At 44.1% G+C, this 20,204-nt stretch overlaps 1 long non-coding RNA gene across 1 annotated transcript; it reads right to left on the minus strand.

Annotated features, from left to right (window-relative positions):
• Positions 1-1,174: 1,174 nt before the first annotated feature.
• LOC139016758 (uncharacterized) lies at positions 1,175-10,934 on the minus strand. The gene is made up of 3 exons (XR_011472710.1): positions 10,856-10,934; positions 1,863-1,986; positions 1,175-1,249 (listed from the first exon to the last, which is right to left on the minus strand). It is a non-coding gene; the product is annotated as an uncharacterized lncRNA (long non-coding RNA).
• Positions 10,935-20,204: the final 9,270 nt, after the last annotated feature.

Consider the following 20,204-nt stretch of genomic DNA (forward strand, 5'->3'; position numbering starts at 1 on the left):
AGACCATCAGTAAACACATATAATTAAAGAGTGTCCCAAAAAGTAAATTTGATAGAAAACACAGGTTTATGATAAAAAATTGTAAATTTTTTATTGAGTCATAAAGTATACAGTGTAGGGTTATGTATGAAATAGCATATCGGGTAAATGGCCTCCATGGCTTTGCTGCCACATACGCCCGAGAAACAATTCAATTACTGCAGGAGTCATTTCCTGGTGGTGTAATTTCCCGTTTTGGTGATCAGAATTGGCCACCCAGATCATGGGATTTAACGACGTTGGACTTTTTTCTTTGGGGTTTTTTGAATTCTAAGGTTTATTCCAACAAGCCCATGACCACCCACGTCTTCATGGAGGAAATTGAGCACTGTATCAACAAAATTCAGCCACATTTATGTAAAACGGTCATGGAAAACTTCAACACAAGAGTGCGTATGTGCCCTGACCGATTTGGCTCAGTGGACAGAGCTTCAGCCTGCGGTCTCAAGGGTCGCAGGTTTCATTCTGGTCAAGGGCATGTACCTTGGTGGCGGGCATATCCCCAGTGGGGAGTGTGCAGGAGGCAGCTGATAGATGTTTCTCTCTCATCCATGTTTCTAACTCTTTATCCCTCTCCCTTCCTCTCTGTAAAAAAATCAATAAAGTATATTACAAAAAAAAAAAAAAAAGAGTGCGTATGTGCCAGTGAAGCCATTGAGGCCATTTGCCCGATATGCTATTCCATACATAACCCTATATGGTATACTTTATGAATCAATAAGAAATTTACAATTTTGAATTATAAACCTGTGTTTTCTATCAAAATTACTTCTTCTTGTGACTTTGGGACAACTTTTACATATTGTTTTATGATTAATCACTATGCTTTATGTTCAATTTGTAACAATGAATATACATCCTGCATATCAGATATTTACATTACAATTCGGAACAGTAGCAACATTACAGTTATGAAGTAGCAAGGAAAATAATTTTATGGTTGGGGGTCATCACAACATGAGGAACTGTACTTAAAGGGCCAGAAGGTTGAGAACCACTGCACTAGAGCAATGGTGTCCACATTCACCCCTTTGATTAGGAGCTACAGTGATGAGATCTCACACCATCCCATGTGTTGTGGGTCTCATCCAAGGGTTAATTGAAACCGCATTGACAAAACAGCAAATTAGTCTTCTCTTAGACCAGTGATGTCGAACCTTTTGAGCTCAGCGTGTCAGCATTTTGAATCTCTACCCTTCTCCCTTCCTCTCTGTAAAAAATCAATAAAATACATATTTTAAAAAATATTAGGGGGCTATAAAAGTAACCCCTAAAGCAGGGTGTAGAATTTTTTTTCTGCCAAGGGCCATTTATATTATCATTCATAGGCCATACAAAATTATCACCTTAAAAATTAGCCTGCTCTATTTGGTAAAACATTGTTAACTCACCCCTAATGCATTGGCAGGGTCTGACTAAATGATTTCCAGGGCCTCCTGACAGCCCACAGGCTGGATGTACCACACCCCTGCCCTAAAGGATTACAATATCAAAACTGCAATGAATCTAACAGACATTACAAAGAAAGAACCAATTTGGGACAAATTATATATAAGAGTAAATGAAATAATTTGCGATAAATAATGTTTCTTGGTGCAAATTTATTTTCAAATTAGTTATTGCTTTAACCACATAGTAAAAAGAAATACAATTATTGTGGTCATGAAGAAAATATATTTAGGTGGTAAATAGTCAGGACTGTCCACCATTATTACTGATTTCACTTCTGTGAAAACAGGAAGATTATACTTTCTCACTCCCTTGAAGTTATATATGCCCATGTGACCACAATGAAAGAGAATAAATGCCAGCACACAACTTACCACTGGTTCTAGACACCAGTAAGTCAAAAAGTCAAGTCAGAATCTGGAAGGTAGTTTTCTTTCTTTTTTTAAATGTTAAGACTTCACTTCTGTGCCTTTGCGAAGGACTTCCTTCATCTCCATTCTGTGCTTTCAAAAGGAACAAGTAGATTTCCAGGTACATAAACAGCAATATGAATGCTATGCCCTCTTCATGTAAAGTTACACTAAGATATTCCTAATTGTCTGCAAACATGTAAAACTGCTAACAAAGTTAAGATCAGCTCCTAAAGGTACATAAGGAAAACAGGTAAATAAAACAATGAGCATAGGATATGGACAGGCAATTTATTGGAAAAAATACAGGAAAAAAATCAGAAAAATCACCATTTCTAGTAATGTTTTCTAAATAAGCTATTAACAAACCCTTTCTGAAAATATTTGTGTGACTTCAACAAAGATATATCACTTAATTCCTCATAACTAAAAAACAAGATAACATTATAATACAAAATTAGGCCTCAATCTACCAAACTGCTTCAGTGACATTTATAACTAAATTTCTCTTCAGAGAAAGAAAGCAACATTTTTCCCAGGGTATTTTCTATTTGTTAAAATGGGCATTAACATTTGACAAGTTAATGATCGCACAATGATTACGTAAAAACCTCGGACATTAGTTAATGTGTGCTGTCTTATCAACACTAATAAAACACCTATTGAAATTAAAGTGTCACATCATTTTACAAAACCTTTACCTCGTGACTGAGCAATCTCAATAGAACACCCTCTTCTGCCAGGAAAACTGCCTTCTAAGTGTAATGAATTTTTTTATTTATTTAAAAAAATGTGTCAGCAAACTAGGAAGAAAACCCACCTAATTCCTAAATCCAGAAATGTTTATTATATATACTTTTAAAAGTCTCCAACAATACAAATGTCAATTCTAAATTTAAGGCAAGATTGAAGGAGGTTTCAAATTTTATCATGTATTTAATAATCTAATAGAAACCTTTTAGACTTTCATAATTTATACTATCTTTTATTACCACAATAGAGGCCCGGTGCACAAAAATTTGTGCACTGCGGGGGGGGGTCCCCAAGCCCGGCCTGTGCCCTCTCACAGTCGGGGACCCCTCGGGAGAAAACGACCTGCTGGCTTAGGCCTGCTCCCGGGTGGCAGAGGGCAGGCCCAATCTCTAACTGCAGCCCCTGGTCAGGCTCAGAACCGGGCCGATTGGGGAGTTGGGGCGCCACCCCGTCATGCACAGAGCAGGGCGGATCAGGAGGTTGCAATGCCACCCTCAGTCACTTTCAGGGTAGACTGATTGGGGGGTTGGGGCACCGCCCCCTGTTACACTCAAGGCAGGGTTGATGGGGAGGTTGCGGCGCCACCCCGTCACGCACATAGCAGGGCCGGTCAGGGGGTTGGGGCGCTGCCCTCTGTCACTCACAGAGCAGGGCCAATCAGGGGGTTGGGGCGCTGCTCCCTGTCACTCACAGAGCAGGGCCGATCAGGGGGTTGGGGCGCTGCCCCCTGTCACTCACAGAGCAGGGCCCATCAGGGGGGTTGGAGCGCTGCCCCCTGTCACTCACAGAGCAGGGCCCATCAGGGGGTTGAGGAGCTCCCCCCTGTCACTCACAGAGTAGGGCCGATAGGGGTTCTGGGGCACTGCCTCCTGTCACACACAGAGCAGGGAAGATCAGGGGGCTGGGGTGCTGCACCCTGTCACACTCAGGGCAGGGCCAATGGGGAGGTTATGGCTCTACCCTGTCACACACAGAGCAAGGCCCGTGGAGGGGGGTTGGGCCGCCGCCCTCTATTACCCACAGAGCAGGGCCGATCAGGGGGTTGGGGCACCGCCACTGTCACACTCAGGGCAGGGCCAATGGAGAGGTTATGGCTCTACCCTGTCACACACAGAGCAGGGCCCGTGGGGGGGGGGGGCGGTATTGGGGCACCGCACCCTGTCACACACAGAGCAGGGCCGATCAGGGGGTTGGTGCGCCGCACCCTGTCAAACACAGAGCCACAGGGCAATCAGGGGATTGGGGAGCTCCCCCCTGTCAGGCACAGAGCAGGGCCCATGGGGGGGGGTATTGGGGCGCCGCACACTGTCACACACAGAGCAGGGCCAATCAGGGTGTTGGTGCGCTGCACCCTGTCAAACACAGAGCCACAGGGCAATCGGGGGATTGGGGAGCTCCCCCCCATTAGGCACAGAGCAGGGCTGATCAGGGGGATTGGGCGCTGCCCCCTGTCACGCTGATCCCGGTACCGGGAGGCCTCGTTGCTCCACTGATCCCGGTGCCGGGAGGCATATTACCCTTTTGCTATATAGAATAGAGGCCTGGTGCATGGGTGGGGGCTGGCTGGTTTGCCCTGAAGGGTGTCCTGGATCAGGGTGGGGGTCCCCACTGGGGTGCCTGGCCAGTCTGGCTGAGGGGCTGAGGGCTGTTATCCCGCTGGCAGTTGACTAAAAGCTCCCAACCGCTCCTTGTTTTCTCTTTTTTTTTTATTCTGGGCCAGCTTTAGCTCTGAGGCCTCGCTGCTGAAAACATGGATACAATGTTGCGGTCCGGGGCTGACTGAAAGCCGGTTTTGTTTAGCTTCTTATTTGCAACATAGTAATAGTTGCTTAGAGTTGCAGTTGAGAGGCCGGCAAGTGAGGCGGGGAACGTTGGAGTCTGCAGTCCCTGGAGGAAGCAAGCCTCCCTGCTCGCTTCAGTGCCTGGCTGCCGGCCGCCATCTTGGCTGACAGTTAATTTGCATAAGGATACGCTGATTAGCCAATGGGAAGGGTAGCGGTCATACGCCAATTACCATGTTTCTCTTTTATTAGTGTAGAAGTGTAGATTACCATTGCAAATAAAAAAGGAATGTTAAATCCATACTTTGGCACAATTGCCAAGTTTCACTTAAGTTGATCACAGGCTACCTTGTTTTCAGGGCTAAATATTATGTCAAATTAAAGTAACAATGTTTTTCTGTTCATATAGTGCTTCCCATTGCAATCTGTAGACTTTTTAAACCCAAATATTCAATTACCTACAACAATTTAGGGAAAGGGAGGGAAAAACCCAAAGACATACGGCAATGTAACACAGACATGTGTTTTGCAACAATGAGAAAATATGTAATATAATCCCAAATACAGAGAAAATGGAAAATATAATTTCATTCCAATGGTAGATCCTGTTCAGATTAAACCTCTGCTGCACTCAAAGACTTAAATGCTCTCATGCCAATTTTCTTTTATGTACAAATAAAATAGCACCTATCTCTAGTTGTAAGGAATATATTAAATAACACACTTAAAAGCAATTAACACAATAACCAGTACACAGATTACATTCAATACATGTTTCCTTTAAAAACTAAAAAACATCACCCCAGAAACAAATTCTAAGACCCCAATAAATAAGACAGTATTAAATTCCCATATTTGCTAGACAAAAAACAATGCGCTAAGTATTGCCAATAGCAAGATCCAAGAGAAACGTAAGATGTGATTTGTGTTAATTTAAAAATGGTTTTCAAGCTGACATTATTAAAAAAAAAAATATGCTTTAGTTAATTTCATAGAGGAAGGGAGAGAGCGACTCAAACATCAATGACGAGAGAGAATCATTTATCCAGTGCCTCTTGCATTCCCCCCTGTCTCCCCACCCCCCAACCTGAGGAACAAGACCACAACCCGGGCATGAGCCCTGACAAGGAATCGAACTGTGACCTCCTGGTTCATAGGTCAATGCTCAACCACTGAGCAACTCCGGCCAGGCTCAAGTTATCATGTTTTGACTATTAGTCCCACTGGAGGGAAAATAAAAAAGAATTTTTAAACATAAGAAAAAATAAAACAACAAAATAGATCTTTATGTACTTATATAGAAAGCTAATCATTAAATATTAAGTCAATGCCATTTTCCACAAGATTAAAAAAGTCTACATGGAACAGAAAAAATTAAAGACCTAACAGACGAAATATAAGTAAAAACCAATTTGAAAATGTAGCCAATGCTAAGGGTATACTTAAGAAGCCACAGGCAGATAGGTAGGAGGGGGCTAGTCCCACATCCATGTGTGGTGGTTCAAAATCCAGAGAGCTATTTCACATGCAGAGGTCCCCCTTTCGGAGCAACCCCTCACCAGGCCACCCAGCCCAGGGTTCTAGTATTAGGAAAAGAAGTCACCGTAACTTCTGGCTGTGAAAACCAGCAAAGATTGTGATTGAGTGAGAAAATAGGCTGCTGTAGTCCCAAATGTTCCTCTTAAAGGGCCCACACACATATTCACTGAGAGACTCACTCACACTGAACTCCAGCACTGGGGCAGCAGTTCAAGGTACCAGGGACAGATGTGCAGGAAGTGAATTGTCTGGCTTCAGGACAAGAGCTGTAGGGGTAGCTTTCTCCCAGACAGAGTTCCTTTGTTGAGCCCTTGCCCAACTTAGCCTGCACACACTGATGGGTGCCCTATCTGTTTGAGTCTCCATCAACCTGGCTGACAACATTTGCCTCATCCTGATGAGTCCCTGAGACCCCAACATTCCCAAATTTGGGGCCCACTCAAGTAAATTCCAATGGCTTTTCTATACAAATGGCCTATCTTGGCTCGTGCTCGTCTTTCCTAAAATCTCTCAAAGGTATACAACCCCAAACAGCAGCCTCTTATCCTATCTAATAATGAGGGAATATGCTAATTGACCCTCACACTGTCACAAAGATGGGGGCACCCACAGTCAAGGAGGAAATATGGTAATTCAATGCCCCACCCTCAAATATGGCAGCACCCAGAGCCATAAGATGACCGGAAGGGGAGGGCAGTTGTGGGTGATTAGGCCAGCAAGGGAGGGCTGCTGGGGGTGACCAGGCCTGCAGGGGAGGGCAGTTGGGGGTGACCAGGCTGGCAGGGGAGGGCAGTTGGGGGCGATGGGGCCGGCAGGGGAGTGGTTAGGGGGTGATCAGATTGGCAGGCAGGCGAAGGGTTGGGAGCCAGCAGTCCCGGATTGTGAGAGGGATGTCCGACTGCAGGTAGTCAGACATCCCACGAGGGGTCCCAGATTGGAGAGGGTGCAGGCTGGGCTGAGGGACACCCCCCTCCACAGTGCATGAATTTCATGCACTGGGCCTCTAGTCCTCTTAATAAACAGCTCCAAGCCCAGCATTAGAGGCAGTCAACCTCAGTTCACAGCTTAGCATCCTCCAGGGACCTCCATGCCAATCATAAGTGGGAAACATCCTCAGGTCACTCTTTAGCTCAAACCAAGTGGTCGTGGGCAGGTACAGGCAGCAGCTGACCTTGGCCTGCCCCAGAACCCTTTCCAAAAGGTCCAGAACCGATACACCTGGTGGCCAGCTTCAGACCACACCAGTGCACTGCACAAACAATTCTACCAACCACACACTAAAAGGGTAGTCTCAGCCAGCACTAGAGCCCCATTAAGATGAATCTTAGTAAGGTCAGCCTCTTCACAACAGCTCCTTAACTGCCAATAATCACAACCAATCACCTGAGGTTCAATCCCTCCCATTAAGGTGCCAACCTCAATCAAAGCGGGCACACATAACTCATATGGAAGAAACACATGGAGGATCCTAATCAAGTGACCATGAAGACTGTGCTGCTGGGCCTCATTGGACACCTAACACATAAGGCCACTTTACCAAGACTGAGAGATGTAGCTGCTCTGCCTAATACATAGAAACAATCACAGGAAGGCAATCAGAACAATGAGTCAATGAAACATGTCCCAAATGAAAGAACCTAATAAAACTCTAGGAAAAGAACTAAATAAAACTGAAGCAAGCAATCTTCCAGATATAGAGATCAAAACACTGGTTATAAGAATGATCAGCGAATTTAGGGAAAGAAGAGAGGAACTTAGAACTTCAACAAAGAGATAAAACACATAAAAAAGAAGAGAGAAAACATAAAAAGGAACCCTCATAAATGAAGATTACAAAAAAGGAAATGAATACATTAGATGGAATTAATAGTAGATTAGATGAAGTGGAGGATCAAATTAGCAATGTGGAATACAAGGTAGCGAAAAACAGGCACTTGCAACAGCAAAAAGAAAAAAAAGAAAGGAAACACACACAAGAAGAATAAAAAAATTAGGATGGTCTGAGGAAACTTGGACAATGTCAAGCATAACAACATTCTTATCACAGAGGTATCAGAGAAGAGAGAGAGCAACAGACTGATAAATATTCGAAGAAATGATGACAGAAAACTTCCCTAAACTGGTGAAGAAAATAGACATACAAGTCCAAGAAGTACAAAGAGTCCTTAAGAAGATGAGCCCAAAGAGGCCAACACCAAGACACATACATTAAATGCCAAATATTAAAGACAAAGAGAATCTTAAAACCAGCAAGACAAAGGCAGGTAGTTACTTACAAGGGAGATCCCACAAGACTTTCAGCTAAGTTTTCAACAAAAATTTTGCAGGCCAGAAAGGACTGGTAAGAAATATTCAAAGTGATGAAAAGAAAGGACCTACAATCAAGATTACTCTAACCATAAGGCTATCATTTAGAATCAAAGATAAAGAGCTTCCCACACAAGACGAAGTTGAAGGACTTCAACAATAAGCCAGTATTATAAGAAATGTTAAACGGACTTCATTAAGAAGGAAATAAATATTTATAATAAATGGCAATAACTATACATATCTATCAACAATTACTTTAAATGTAAATGTATTAAATGCTCCCATCAAAAGACATGGGGTGGCTGACTGGCTGACCAAACAAGACCATTGCATATGTTGCCTACAAGTAAATCACTTCAGATCAAAAGACACACACAGATTGAAACGTAAAAGGAGGGTCCAACCGGTGTGGCTCAGTAGTTGAGCATGGACCCATGAACCAAATATTCATGGTTTGATTCTTGGTAAGGGCACATGACTGGGTTGAAGGCTCAATCCCCACCCAGTCGGGTGCATGCAGGAGGCAGTCAATAGGAGATTCTCTCTCATCATTAATGTTTCTATCTCTTTCTCCCTTTTCCTTCCTCTCTCTGAAATCAATTTAAAAAAATATGTTAGAAAAAAAAGAAAGAAAAGTAAAGGAATGGAAAAAGGTATTTCATGAAATGAAAACAAGCAAAACTGAAGTAGCAATACTTATACCAGGCAAAACAAACTTTAAAACAAAGACTATAACAAGAGACAAGAAAGGACACAGCATTTCCTTTTCTGGGTATTTTGTCTGAATTAATCCCAAAACAAATTTGAAAACACATATGCACACATATTTTCACTGCTACATTATTTATAATTGGCAAGATAAGGAAGCTACATGAATGTCCATCAACAGATGCATGAATAAAGAAGAACTACATAACCCGCCTAACCGGTTTGGCTCAATGGATAGAGTGTTGGCCTGCGGACTCAATGGTCCCAGGTTCAATTCCAGTCAAGGGCATGTACCTTGGTTGTGGGCACATACCCAATAGGGAGTGTGCAGGAGGCAGCTGATCGATGTTTCTCTCTCATCGATGTTTCTAACTCTCTATCCCTCTCTCTTCCTCTCTGTAAAAAAAACAACAATAAAATATATTTAAAAAAGGAAAGAAAAAAAAGAAATGTTTAAAAAAAAGAACAACTACATAGAACATTGCTTAGCCATAAAAAATAACAAAATTTTCCCTTCAGCAACAACAGGAATGATGTATCTCGGGGCATTGTGCTAAGTGAAATAAGTCAGAGAAAGACAATACATCACATCCAACACTATGTGCATTCTTTGCATGTGCTTATGTTAGGTAGTAGGCCCTGTTTAATTATTCGAATTTCATTCTTCACTTACAACTCAAGTTCCATTGTCCACAAATTCACATAAAACTTTTTTGTTATAACAGCTAATATTTACCTAATGCCTATTGTTCTAATAACTTTATTAATGTATTATCTCATTTTAACATCCCTCCCTGAAAAATATCTTTATAAAATGTATCCCATTGAAAAGGGGGTGGGGGATTGAAGCTTAGGAATGTTTGGTAACTTGGTCAAAATTACAGAGCCACCCATGGCAGGGCTAGTACTCAAACCCAGAGCTGTACTGTTAACAAAATGACTTCCTTTCCACTATACAATGAGGCATCTCTAGTGTAGAAGACAAACGTTTTTCTATATACAATATTATTTAACTCTTTTGTGTGTGAATGTTTTTATTTTCTATTTTCCATCACCATTTACCGCCTCCATGCATTTTCCACGTTCTCTATCCCTGCCCCCTACATCACCACACTGCTGTCTATGTCTATGAGTTCTCTCTCTCTTTCTTTTTTGCTCAATCCTCCACCCACCCCCACACCTCCACTCCAATGGTAAATGCCTGGTGTTCGTTTGGATAATTTCAATCATTATGATCAACGACTCACATTTCTACGTCAAGGCAATTCCTAAAAATAGTATTTGATCCACGGAAAATAAAATGTCATGGGACCCAGGGCCAGCATTATGATGCTTGACACAAAGAAATTGATGCTCTGGAAGTTTAAATGACGTTTCCAGGGAACCACACTGCAGTCAATACAGCTGGGACAGATACCCAGATATTCTGATTCCTACCCCAGGCCTCATGTTACACACACACACACTCTCATACACACACATACACACACGCACACGCACACACACCAGGCACAGGAGAAGACCGTAACTGAGATGTACCTAACTAGAATCAACTCTTGAGAAACATATTAATAGATTAAGAAATGCTGAAAAAAGTAAAGAAAAAAAACAACAACAGTATTAGTTGGGTAGGACTGGTCAGAGTAAGCGTCTTGAGGTGGAAGAACTAATGGAAGGTAACAGGGTGGCATTCAAACTAGAGGAAGAAAAGGCAGAGAGAACTCAGAGTCAGAAAGATTTGCAGGACACTCGATCCACTAACATTCGCTGTGACCCCCTGAGAAAAGCAACTCACACCTTTTAAAATCAGATACAGCCGTGAACTTAGACAATGGTGTTGGGCTGAAACTACCCCGTATTTCTCACCAGAACTGAGGAGCTCCTGGACCAAGGAAATATCGCCTGTGGTCAACGCTTTCTTAAACGTTTCATTCTTGTCTTCAGTGGGTCACGGTTCTTTTAATTTCTAAAAAAAGCAGACCTTTAAAAAAAAACAATTATACACGTTTTCATTTCCACCGTAACCGGTAAATCGTTTTGGAAGAGGGAGGAGGGGGGACGGGACGGTGGTGGTGGGCGACACCCGAAGTTTGCAAAGAATTCGTGTCTCAAATGACCTCGAAAGGGGCCGGGTAATGGCGGGTCCGAGCCCACGGGACGAGCTACCACGTGGACAACCTAGCGAGGCGCCGGCGATGGAAAGCACAGTAAGGAAACCAGACCAACACGCTGCGGGTTTCTCTCCAACCCCAGCGCCTGTACTCCCACTGGAGAAACGAAGGAGGAAGGGCAAACAGGGGAGGAAGGAAGAGGGTTCCCAAGGAGGCCGGGGCTTCCAGGGCCGGGGAGGCAGACCTCGGCGCGGAGAAGAAACAGCCTCCCCTGCTACCTGAGAGGCCCGGTCGAGATACCCAATCTCCCAGCCGTCATCCTCGCTCTCGCTACTCTCGCCTCCACCAGCCACCGCCAGGCCACGGAACACGCTGGAGGCCTTGTCCTCCGCCATGGCCGCCGGCCCCTCCCTTCCGCCCGGCCCGCGTGCGACCCTCCCCCTCCACTGGCTCGCGCCTGCGCCTGCGCCTGCGCAGTGCTGGTTTACCCAGGAAGGCGGGACCTGCGTGCTCCAGCAGGGGCCTGGGGCTCCTGGGCGCAGGTGCGCAGGCGCGTGTCCTCGCGCAGCCGCCCTCATCCCTCTGGGCGGCCCGTGGCTATGAGATGGGACCTGCATGTCTCATGGAGCAGGTGGGGCTGGCAGCGTTTGAAGAAGTCCTTGGGCTTTCAGGGTTGCCCCACTTGTCGCTGGGGCGGAATTGGGATTTGTACGCCAAGGTATGCCTATGCTTTCTCCCCTTCAGCCGCCCCCGTCTCCCACCCGCCTCCAAACCCACCGCCGGACATGCTACCCTTGGAGAGGGGAGCATATTATCCCTAAGGAGCACCAGCCATGCAGGCAACAAGCCGCGAGACACATGGGCGCTGGCGAACGAGCCAGGAGAATCCCTCCCTTTAAATGTCATGGGGTTTGCCCTAACCGGTTGGCTCAGTGGATAGAGCGTCGGCCTGGGGACTGAAGGGTCCCGGGTTCAGTTCCGGTCAGGGGCATGTACCTGGGTTGCGGGCACATCTCCAGTGTGGGATGTGCAAGAGGCAGCTGATCGATGTTTCTCTCTCGTCGATGTTTCTAACTCTTTATCCCTCTCCCTTTCTCTCTGTAAAAAATCAATAAAATATATTTTAAAAAATAAAAATAAACTTCATGCGATCAGATGTCGTTGTATATTCAGAAATATAAGAGCATCAAAACGCTTCCCAGCCCTACCTGGTTTGGCTCAGTGGATGGAGTGTCAGCCTGCGGACTGAAGGGTCAAAGTTCGATTCCAGCCAAGGACACATGCCCGGGTTGCGGGCTCAATCCCCAGCAGGGGGCATGCAGGAGGCAGCCTATCAATGATTCTCATCATTGATGTTTCTATCTCTCTCTCTCTCCCTTTCCATTCCTCTCTGAAATCAATAAAAATATAGTTAAAACAAAAAAAAACCCCACGCTTTCCCACCTAGAGAGTGTAAACCCACTCAAGGAAAAATTCAGTCAAGGAAGGAAGGGGAGAGAGTGGACCAAGAGCTGGGAAGAAGAAATTATTTAAATGTTCAGAGAGCAAGTCAATAATACAAACAGCTCCAGGTGAAGGCAGCCCAGACCCACGTTTCCGCGGCTGACCTCCATGAGAAATGCCACAGAAATGTAGATCCACCGAGGAATAGCACGGACTATCACCCGAGGCTGATTGAAAAGGAAGGTAATCATGTGCTATTCTTTGAAAGTTTTGCAATAATTTTTTTTTCCTTAAGGAATCCTTGATGTAAGAGTTTGGAGTTATTTACTTCAGAGATTTTCAGAGATAACTGTTTTTAGGTAGTTTGGTACTTTGGGGGTCATGCCTCTCTAATGCACCCATTCAATAAGCGTTATGGATAACTGAACACAGCTAGCTTTGGGGAGACAACATCACAGACAAAACAAGCTGTCTCTTGGAGCTCACAAGTGTTTTTGTTTGTTAATCCTCATCTGAGGACATGTTTTTATTGATTTGAGAGAGAGAAACACACATTGATGTAAGAGAAACATTGATCTGTTGCTTGCTTCGATTTTATTTAATTCTTTTTCTGCAATCTTGTCCTGGGGTTTGTGTGTGTGTGTGTTTGTTTTGTTTTGTTTCTCATTTGAGACATACTGTTCCTTTATCTCCTAATTTTGGCTGCCTGTGTATGTTTCTATGTATTGGGTAGAGTTGCTGGTTGAGTGGCCTAATGTAGTAAGTGTCCTGTAGGGCCCAGTGGCCCACTCAGACTTCTCAGTCACCTAAACGAGGTGCTTCAGGGGTTCACCCTGTGAGACTTTGCGCACCCTCCGGCTGTAGCTGAGCCTTGATTTCTGTTGGCACATCACTGGGAGGGACTTACCCTCAGGTCAGTTGGCTTGAGGACTGCCCAAGATGGCAGCAGAGGAGCTGCTGTGCAGGGGCCAACTCCACTTCAGAGGGGTTCCACTGCCCACTGAGTTCACCCCTTAAGTGTGTCATTTGTGGGGGTGCTTGGGTGGTGCTCTGGTGTGATCTGAAGCCGTCTACGGGATGCGCTGGCTCTGGGACCTTTCAGTAGGTGCAGACCGGGATCATTTGCCACGAGTGCCCTGTTCCGCAGGAGCTACAGAGAGATCTACAGATGGCTGTTACCTGTGCTGGGTTTGGAGATGCCTGGGAAATGCCAAGCTGCAACCCATGACCAGCTGCTATTGGTGCTGGGCCTGGGGCCACTTAGCAAGAGGTATGGAGCATACTGAGGACAGATGTTACTTGTTGGGGGTTTGTGAACCTTTGAGAAATTCTAGGAAAGTTTGCAGCATGAGCCAAGACAGACCATTTGTATGGAGGAGCCACTGGAAAGTTCGGTGGGTCCAAAAGTTGGTTGGGGCAGGGTCTCAGGGAATCTCCAGAGTGGAGCAAACAGTGTTAGCTAGATGAATGGAGTCTCAGACAAGGCACCTTCTCTGTGGGGTGAAGGCTCAGCAAAGGAACAATGGTCTCTGCCAGCACTTCTGTCTTGCAGAAAGCTTTCCCGCCAACCCTTCCCCTAAAGCCTTTAGAGCTGTTACTCCACACACACTGGAGCTCAGAACAAGTGAGTTCAAGTAACACTGGGCATGGGCCATTTAAGAGGAAAACCTGGGACTCCTGAAGCCCTCCATTTCAATCAGTCACAGTTCCTGCTGGTTTTCAAAACCAGAAATTATGGGCACTTCTCTTCATGGCACTGGAACCCTGGCTGAGGGGCCTGGTGTGGGACTGGGACTCCTTGCTCCTCAGCTCCTCAGGAGGAATCTCCAATGATGAAATATCCCTCCCGATTTTTTCCTGCCACACATGGATGTGGGGCCAGCAACTTTTGCTTCTGTGCCCCTCCTGCTAGTCTTTATGTGCCTTCTTCTGCGTATCCTTAGTTTTAGGACTTCTGTTCGTCTATATTTCAGGTGCTTCTGATGTGGTTGTAGGAGACTGTGAGCACTGCATTTACCTATTCTGCCAACTTCACCAGAACCTGAAATGTTTTGAAACTAACAAAGACATGTTCTGCTGTGCTTGTGTGTGTGTATTTAAAGACACTAAAACTCTTCTGTTTGTTTTTTGTTATTGTTTTATTATCCTTGCCCAAGAATATGCTGTTTTTTATTGATCTTAGAGAGAAAGGAAGGGAGATAGAAACATTGATCATTTGCCACACATACACACACACACACACACACACACACACACACACATGCAGGCACCCTGAGCATGGATCACACCCTCAGCCTAGGTAGGTACTCTCACTTGCAATTGAACAAACAAGCTTCTGGTGTAGAGGAGGACGATACTTTAACCAAATGAGCCATCCAGCCAGTACAAGAAGGTTTTGTTTTGTTTTGTTTTGAGCATCTGGCTAAGTAGTGTTGCCATTTTCTAAAAGGGAGAAGACTAGAGGATAAACTTGAAGATAAAAGGAGCATCTCAAAATTAACATATTCAAAACAAAATACTGAAGTGTAGCTGTCAAGTGGTTAGTTGGATATTCAAATATGCATCTCAGGAGAAAGGCTGGAGTTAAGAGATAGAAATATGTGACTTATTCATTTAATTGAATATGTAATTGATTTTTCAAACTTGGGATTTACTCAGAAAAAAATATTTGTAAGTACAGATGCTCTAGACTAAATGTTTCTAACCCCCCCCCCCGCCAAAAAAAATTTTATATGCTGAAACCTAATCCCCAAAATGATGGTTTGTGGAGGAGGAAACTTTGGAAGCTGGGTAGGTCATGGGGAAGGGCATAACCGTCATGAATGGGATTAGTGCCCTCATGACAGAAACTCCAGAGAGCTCCCTTCTCCTCCCACCATGTAAGGACACAACAAGAAGATGCTGTATGAATCAGGAAGCAAACTCTCACCAGACACCAAATCTGCCAGCACCTTGATCTTGGGCTTCCCAGCCTCCAGAACTGTGAGAAATAAATTTTTGTTACTCGCTGAAACTGGTTTGGCTCAGTGGATAGAGCGTCGCCCTGTAGACTGAAAGGTCCCAGGTCAAGGGCATGAACCTTTGTTGCGGGCACATCCCCAGTAGGGGATGTGCAGGAGGCAGCTGATTGGTGTTTCTCTCTCATCGATGTTTCTTACTCTCTATCTCTCTCCCTTTCTCTCTATAAAAAATCAATAAAATACATTTAAAAAAATTTTGTTACTTATAAAACGCCCAGTGTGTTTATTCTCTTATAGCAGCCCAAGCAGACTATGGTAATAGATAAGATTATTCTAAAATATATGTGGAAAGGCAAAGAACCTAGATAGCTAAAAGAATTTTGAGAAAGAAGAATCAGTTAGGAGAAATTCCTCTACTTGATCTAAAAACCTACTGTGTAACTGTAGTAATCAGACTGGATTGTGTTAGAGAAGGGATAGATACATAGATTAATGGAACAGAATAGAGAGCCTCGAAGTAAGACCAAATGATTTTGACAAAGATGAAAGAGCAATTCATTGAAGGAAGGATAATCGTCAACAAATGATGCTAGACCAACTCAATATTCATAGATTTAAAAAAGAATCTATCTAACCTTCCATTCTTTTCAAAAATTAACTCAAAATGTATCATAGGTGTACACAATGTTCCCAGCAGCATTATTTCTATTAGCCAAAAAGTAGAAACAACCCAAAAGTCCATCAGCTGATGAATGGATAAACAAAAGGTGGCATATCCATACCATTTATATTAGTTTCCTAGGACTACCATAAGAAATTACTACAAGCCAGATGGCTTTTAACCATAGAAATATATTCTCTCACCATTCTGGAGTCTGAAACCACAATGTCCTAGTAAACAGCACCATGTACCCTCTGAAAATTCTACAGGAGGATACTTTCTTTCCTTTTGGTGGTATCTGACAACCCTTGGCATTTCTTCCCTCATATATACATCATTTTAATCTCTGCCTCTCTTTTTAGGGCTCACCCTAATTCAGTATGACTTCATCTAAATTTGATTACATCTGCAAAACCCCTGTTTCCAAACAAGGTTACATTCACAGGTTCTGAGTGAACAAATGTTTTGTGGGGATACTGGTCAACCCCAGTATATCATATATGTCTACATTGTAGTATAATGTCAAAATCTACATTGTAATATATATATATATATATATATATATATATATATATATATATATACACTCCATGTTTTCAAAATCTACATTGTAATTATATATATATATTCATTCCATGACTCTTTATGCTAAATAATGTGTAGTATTAATTTTAGAGGGTAATTTCAGGAGATGCCAGGACTCATTAAAAGGCTAATGTCATTGTGAATTGGAGAAATGGCAGGAAAAATGGAGAGGAGATCATGCATTCAAAATTTCTCATGAATTAGCATCAGTAGAATTTGGTGACTGTATATGAAGGATAAGGTGGGAGGAGTCAAAGCTAATGTGACAAGAACACAAGAAAACATTTTGAGGAAACAGAGATAAGCTTTGTTCTGCACAGAGACAGTCTGAAATGCTGAGGAACATCCATGTTCAGATAAGATGTGGAGCTCCCAGAGGGACCTGGGCTATTAGTTCAGCTTTAGAAAATATCTTCCTAAGACGTAATAATGGACATATTAAAGCAATGATATTGCCAAGGGGAGAAGGGATAGGATGAGATCAGAAGGCTGGGAACATATCCTTAGGGAATGACTATTCTTTTAGAAATCCAGCAAAGGAAAGGAAGCAACAACGGAGCCTGAGAAATAGTGATTAAAGAAGCAGGAGACCTGGAAGACATCAACGTCTCAAAAATCTTGCACTGAATTGTAACCTAGGATGATGATAATAGCAATAATAATGATAGTAGCCGAAACCGGTTTGGCTCAGTGGATAGAGCGTCAGCCTGCGGACTGAGGGGTCCCGGGTTCGATTCCGGTCAAGGGCATGTACCTGGGTTGCGGGCACATCCCCGGGAGGAGATGTGCAGGAGGCAGCTGATCGATGTTTCTCTCTCATCGATGTTTCTGACTCTCTATCTCTCTCCCTTCCTCTCTGTAAAAAAATCAATAAAATATATTAAAAAATAATAATAATAATAATGATAGTAATTTCATTTTATAGTGCGTCCCACATTACAGTCACTGTCCTAGGCGCTTAACCTATATTAAGTCATTCAATACACAACCCGTTGAGCTCAATACTATCTCAATTTTACAGAAGAGGAAATGGAGACACAGAAAGGTACAGTCACCTACCCAAGATCACCTACCTAATGGGGCTGGAATTCAAAGGCAGGAAACAGCACTGTAGTCCATGCTCTAAGTCATTACTATCTAACACGTAGCACTTCCCTAATCACTTTATAGTCATTAATTCACAAAATCTTCACTGGAACTTATTGAGGTAAGTGTTAAAATTATTATTTTCATTTTACAGATGAGGACACTGAAGTACGGAAAAGTTATGTAAACCACCCAAGATAATACAAGTACTAAGTGGGATGGTCACTGTAGGCTTTCTGGCTCCAGAGTGGGGCTCAAGTGTAACTCAGAAAGTGGGATGCCCACAAAAGCACTCTCTCTCCTAGAGGGATAGCTGTTTCTCTCACACCAAAACACTGCCTCTGAAGCACTCCTCTACAAAGCAGATGCCATCATCAGACTAGTAAACCAGACTCAGAATAAACCTGGATGCATTTACAGGTTTATCGCAAGTATCATTCCTGGTCAGAAAAGAAATCAGTAATTTGGATTTGTCCTAAGAGATTTGGGAATTCCCCCAGGGAGATTCCTGGAGTAGGTCAGAAAGCCACCTACCTACTTAGTGAATGACTACAGTGTTCTGCTTGGTTCACTGATGAGAGGAGACTGCTAAAACAAAGAGGGCAAGAAACCAGGTGGATCTGATAAATATTTCTGAAATTTAGGCAGCCACTAGTCCTGGGTGTTTGTGTGTATGTGTGAGTGTGTGTGGTTTTTTTAAAAATCTTTTAAGCTTTGACTCACAATTCATTGTACTATTACACATGATAATACTGGGAACTTGTTTTAAATTTAATGTTACCACATTTTTGTAATTCTTGTTTATTTTCTATCATAGTATATGTGGTAGTACTTTTAATAATTTGAAAAAAATTCTGTTGAGATTCTTAATACTTAATTTTGTCTGGGAGCCAGTTGGGCTAACTCGCTCTTTTAAAGATGATTTTGGAGACATAAAAATAGTAAGTAGATATTTTTTCAATAATCAAAATTCATGTGTACCAGGTAGTTGTTAGGTTAGGTGGCTCAGGAGGCAGCATGGGAAATAAAGAGAGCTGATCAGAAAAGGAAGGAATGAGAGGTTTTGTTCTGCGTCCCTGGGCGACCCATGAACCCCAAAGACAGGGCATGTGGATCCGCACCAATAGGGAGGGGGGCGCTTTTTTATACAGCTGTTCAGTGAGGGTGGGGGAGCATGAGTTGTGAGTGTTCCCGCCTCGGGGGTTGACATGGTTTCCAGGTGTCATCATCTGTCTGGTAGCTGATCTGTTAGGAATTCCAGGGCGGGACCAGTATCTGCGTCACTATTGACCTGGTGAACTGGCCTGTTACAGATTCTAGGAAGGGCTCAGTATTTACGTTACCATCTGCCTGGTGGAGGCATGCATCAACTCCTGGACCCCCTTTCGACCTAACATTCCGGTGTTTTGGTGATAGGGGGCGCAGGTTCGTTCTGACTACTCCCAGCTGACCAGGGACGAAGGGGAGGGGGCGGGGAGGTTAAAGGCCAGGGTCAGGCAGAGGCAGGTTGGAGGGTAGCCGAGTGTAGGGATGGAGCAGAAGCTGATTTACAGTCACCCGTGACATCTCCGCAATGCAGGAGTGGATGCACTTAAGGAGGCAGGGGGCTAGGAGAAAAAAGACACAGATGAGAATTAGGGGTCCTATCATGGGTAGGATCCAGATAGCTAAGGGGCTTTGGAACCAGCCGAAAGGAGAGTTGTTCTGGGAGTGTCTTGCACTTAGTTCTTCACTCAGCTTAGTCAGGATCTGCACGTTTTGTTCCACTACTCCAGACTCGTTGATGTAGTAGCAGCATTCTTCCTGAAGGAATATGCAGGTCCCTCCTGTTTCTGCTGTCAAGAGATCTAAGGTACGCCAGTTCTGTAGGGCTACCTGGGGTATTGATGTTACTTGTTATTGTAGGGAGGCTAAAGAGGTGGTTGTAGACTCCAGGGCTAACTGGGGCATGTCAGTGAATTCCTGAGCAGTGACCAGACTGTTCCTGAGCCCCCTCCCTCCCCCGCAAGGGCTACCGAGGCAGCGATACCTACCCCTAACATGACAGGGAGGAAGGCGGCCCAGCAGGCCCAGGAGCAGGATGAAGGGAGCAGCCAGGTGAGCTCCAACTCTCCATACAAGGTTAGTTGGGGAACTACTGTGACCACGAAGCAAGGCCCGGGGTCAGAGGAGTTTATGTAGTTGCTTAAGGTGCCATTGCACCAAAAGAAGGTACCCGGGCTGGCCTTGGTGAGACTGGCTGCGGTGTAGTTTTGGGTACAGTTCCAAGTGACTCATCCCCCAGTTACCGGATTACTGGTTTGGTAGCATATCCGTGGGGGAAGCATGGGTTCTGAAGTTTTGGGTTCCAAAAGGGAATGACAGCCAAG

This window comes from Myotis yumanensis, unplaced genomic scaffold (genome assembly GCF_028538775.1).
Source record: "Myotis yumanensis isolate MYYU_CA2020_CCGP unplaced genomic scaffold, mMyoYum1.0.hap1 SCAF_9, whole genome shotgun sequence".
NCBI classification, from domain to species: Eukaryota; Metazoa; Chordata; class Mammalia; order Chiroptera; family Vespertilionidae; genus Myotis; species Myotis yumanensis.